The sequence below is a fragment of the Vipera ursinii genome, assembly GCF_947247035.1.
Source record: "Vipera ursinii genome assembly, chromosome: 3".
Taxonomy (NCBI): Eukaryota; Metazoa; Chordata; class Lepidosauria; order Squamata; family Viperidae; genus Vipera; species Vipera ursinii.
In genome coordinates, this window is record NC_139516.1 from 173,201,576 (window position 1) to 173,206,349 (window position 4,774).

Genomic DNA, 4,774 nt, shown 5'->3' on the forward strand with positions numbered 1-4,774 from the left:
AAACTTGACTTTTGACTTAGTGGATTTAGATCTAGAGTTTTATTCTTTGGGGCAAGTGAAGTGCTCATTCAGAAAATATGCAGTACAAGACTCAATTCCACTTTCTTTTCTCAGCACCCAGTTCAACCCTATATACAGAGACAGAACATGCTACTTGACTGGACAAAGCAACAATTATTCATCCTAATCAGGTACACTGAGCTGTGTCAGGAGGTTCAAGTTGCCTAATAATAGCTACCATAAGAGTTTTAAATTATCTTATCTTCCAGGTTTCAAAATGTAATCATTATTCTCTTCAACAAAAAGATCTAGAAAATAATGATAATACAAAAGCTCCTTCTCATCCATTAATCTATTATTGTTATTCAGCACTTGGAATATTAAGGCAATATTTTCTGCATTTTTATGAATGTCCTATAGAGCAGAATTCCCCAACCTTTCCAGGTTGGTGGCCCGGAGTGGGTGGAGGGGAGGAGAGAAAGAGTTTACAGTGATGCTCGCTTGAGTGGAGTCACAAGTGCCCGCAATGAGGCTTGTGCAAGTGGGGCCGCAAGCACCCACAACAACCCTTGAGTCAGTGGGGCCATGAACACCCACAGCAATTGTTGCACAAGTGGGGGGACAAATGCCCGATGCTCATGGTGCTGTTCGCATAGGTGGGGCTGTGCACACATGCAGCTGTGCATGCATGCAGATGCATGTGCATAGGCTGGCCATTCATGCGGCCTGGTGGCAATTAGGCCATGGCCCAGTAGTGAGCCGCAGCCCACAGGTTGGGGACCCCTGCTATAGAGATATACTCCTTTAGCAAAACATTTCAGGAAGCTATTTGATGTTTCTTGGATGCCCCACCAGGTGGCAACACCTAGATGGTATTTGCTAATCTAAAAATGCAAAACAGTCATATCAAGTTAGTACTTAAATGGGATTATCACAAAGAAATCCCAGGATGGGATAGCTGAAGGCTTGACTAGGAAGCTGAAAAAAATATACTGGAAGAAGGCACTGTTCTTTATTATTCCCAAGAAGACAACATGGATATCTCCATGAAGTTACCATCAAAAGAAATTTTATTTTCCTTCCCTTTTTGGAAATATTTTTGAGCATTTCAAAAGGAGATTTCTGATTTACAATCCTTGCATATTGGCTTTTCTTTATCTAGAATGAATCTGTATGAATTCTCTTTACAAGCTGTCACTGTTTTGTAGCCTAGTAAAATAAATAAACTTCTGTTTATTTTCTTGGCAACAACACTGAAGTGGCTTGCTATTGCCTTTTTCCAGGGCATATTTTGTTCACAATATAATTTATGCTCTGATATTCTGAAAGAGCTCCATCCAAATATAGGCATGATCCTGCTTAGCTGTAATGTCCAAAGTTGACCAGGTAATGCCACTTAGATACTTACAGTTTTTATGGCTTGAACATTTGAAAAATTCTTAAAATAAAATTTGTACAAAATTTAAGTAGATGAAATTTGCCAGAGTATCTCAGTGTCCTTCCTTTTTCAACTTGACAAAAGTGTCATTAAGAACATAAAAATAGATGAAAATGAAGCACTGTCCTTTGAAATGTCCTTACTCCATCGAATATCAACATACTGTAAATCAGGAACAGACTGGAATTTTCATGCCTGCTTACGACATTATAATTTTCTTTTATGGAGACAATCTCTGAATAGTGGAAACATGACTACCTGAACATTTTTGTTGTAAGATGTTTTGCCACTATAGCCTATTGTATACACAATTGCTCCTGGGTCATAAACTTGCAGTGCATCAGAGTGAGAAATCTATTTTGACTAGACATGTGAATTGACTCTAGTGGGTGTATGTTTGCATGCTTGTGTGGGGAAAATAAATTAGGACTGCATCTCTGAATGGAATGTTGCTCCATTCAGAGACATGATGATTGTGATGAAAAATACATTGTGACATCACAATGTAAGTTCTAACCTTTTTAGAGCTTACATCATGATAACGTATGCATTATATAAGAGGTAGAGCTAGGTTGTAATATTTTGTCATTTGCCCTCCCATTTTGCTGCTATCCCCTCCCCCCCACATGAAAGCCATTACATTAACTCACATAGTCTCAAAGCTCAATGGTCATGGGTTAGGAATGATTGGAATCAAAGTCCATAATTTGTGGGATCCAAGTTAGGAAAAGGTGAGTTTATTTAAGCTCCATGCATTCATTCTTTTCCTTAGACCTTCTGCCTGGTTAACCTTTTCTGCATTGGGATGAAATTATTAAACTGAACCAAGAGATGTGTTAAATATTAATATGTATACTTGTTTCTTGGTTAGTCTGATTCAACCACGGACTCTATTAACTTCAAGATAATGAAAATTTGCTGTTATCCAGAATGAAGAAAAGCTTTGAGGGAGATATATGAATTGCATGTGGAAGGTCCAGTTGCTGTGCATCTTATCAAACTTGGCTGAAAATGAATACAGTGATGTATAATAGATTGTGGCAATCTAGTTTTTTTCTATTTTTCCTTAAGGCAAACTTACAAAGGCAGAGGAGGGGGAAACAACTGTACCACAGCTAATTAGTTGTGCTTACTGCAGTAGAATTCTACAGCCAGTCCTTAGGAATTATTCCTAAGAAATTGTGACATGAAATCAACATTCTAGATTAGGAAATCAGTTCAGTTTGCTACAAGAATTAAGACAAGTAAGTTGATCTTTTGATTAAAAAAGGGACTAAAATGAGAGAAAAAATATTTTTATCTTCTATATTTTTGTCCATCCAGAATCTTCTCTAAACTTTGAATCAATCTTTTTGTTGCATGCTATGCTACTCATATGCACTTAATATAGTTTTATTTCATTTCATTTTAACAATAAAAATAGATCAAATTAAATCAAATAAACTAATGAGGATTTTTTTAAAAAGAAAAAAATCCTTTCTTGTTTTTTCAAATTTTATTATTTAAAATATTTAGAAGCTTTGGACATGGTGTTATCGGTCTAACATACCTTCTTCTCTTACATCATTTTTTGTGTGTTAACATTTTATATACATATCATTTATATATAATTGTGCACATTAAATTTATTTATACATTTATGCCAATGATTTTGTTCAATCTTGACATCCAACTTATTCAAAATTACTTCAGTTCATAATCTTGTATACCTCTATTAAGACCTTCCTTTCTGTTCCCACCATAGGTAAAATCTATTCCAAATTTTATAATATTCTGACTGTTCTTTATTTTTTAATTCCAAAGTTAAATTATCCATTTCTGCGCATGCCCATATTTTGTTTATCACCTCACTCTCATCAGGTACTTCACCTTCCATTTCTGGGCCTTACTTTTTTCCCCATTGAATTTCATTTTGTTAGATAGTGCCCAGTGTTCGAGTCTGTCCAGATCCTCCTGTATTTTAAGCCTGTCTTCTGGAGTGGTGGCTATTCCTGCCAGCTTGGTGTCGTCTGCAAATTTGATGAGTTCCCCATCTATCCTCTCATCCAAATCGTTGATGAAGATGTTGAAGAGCACTGGGCCCAGAACAGAGCCCTGGGGCACCCCACTACACACTTCCCTCCGTGTAGATGCGGTTCCATTGAGGGCCACATGCTGACTATGGCCAGTCAGCCAGCTACGAATTCATCTGGTGGTGATGCTGTCTAACCCACATTTTTCTATCAAGTAGTAGGTTGTGATCTACTTTATCAAATGCCTTACTGAAGTCCAAGTAAATTATATCCACAGCATTCCTCTGATCCACTAATTTTGTCACTTGGTCAAAGAATGCAATAAGATTTGTCTGGCATGATCTGTTTTGACAAACCCATGTTGGCTCATCATTCAGCCTGCTAATAAATATAGCCATTTTAGAAAGTAAATACGTGAATGGAGTGCATCTATTTTTAAGAGGGTAGAAGGCACTGCAGAATGTAATAAACCTAATTTCTGTTCTCTGTATCTCTCTCTGCGTGTGTCTCTGTGTCTCTGTCTCGTTCTCTCTCTGCATATTCATGCTTCCAAGAAGGTCTGATAAAGCTTGAAAAAATGGCCTTTAAGATAGCTGAACATGAACCAGCTTGCTGTCATGATTCTGTCAAGACTGTGTGTTGCTTAACTTTGGTGTCAGGTTTTTAATGTTTTAATAGATATGTTTATTATGTTAGTTTATTATTGAGGATGTTTTAACTGTTGATTGGGAGCTGCCTAGAGTTTGATATGACTAATATAATTAACAATTTTTATATCAAGTTTTAAAATAAAACAAAATAAATAAAATAAAATAAATGATTCGTGAACTTACATGCTCTCCTGTCCTACAGACATCCATGACTTTACAGCTAATATCTAGCTGCACATGGGGTTTTGTAATGGACAGGCTGATCTTTTGCATAAAATTCGATTGAATTCAAAGAAATCTACTGCCATATGCAAAGATTTGTAATCTATACCACAAGCTTATTTTCTCTATATATCACAGCTATAACTTTTCTATTTTAGTACTGACTCAGCTCAGGAATACATATGATACGAAAAGATAACTTTGATTCATTCCAATGATAAATTAAAAATATGACATGGAAATATCAGTTCTATAATAGCTTTGTTATTATTATTGACACAAGAATGTGAAATTACATCTGCCAGTTTTTTTAACTGGGGTTGGTCTTGATATATACTGAATATATCCAAGAATGCAGGATGATATAATGTATGGGATAATGTACATGCAGATCCAAGCAGTGTGGCCTTTTGTAATTGACAGATGGAATTTTTGTCAATATGCAGATTTTC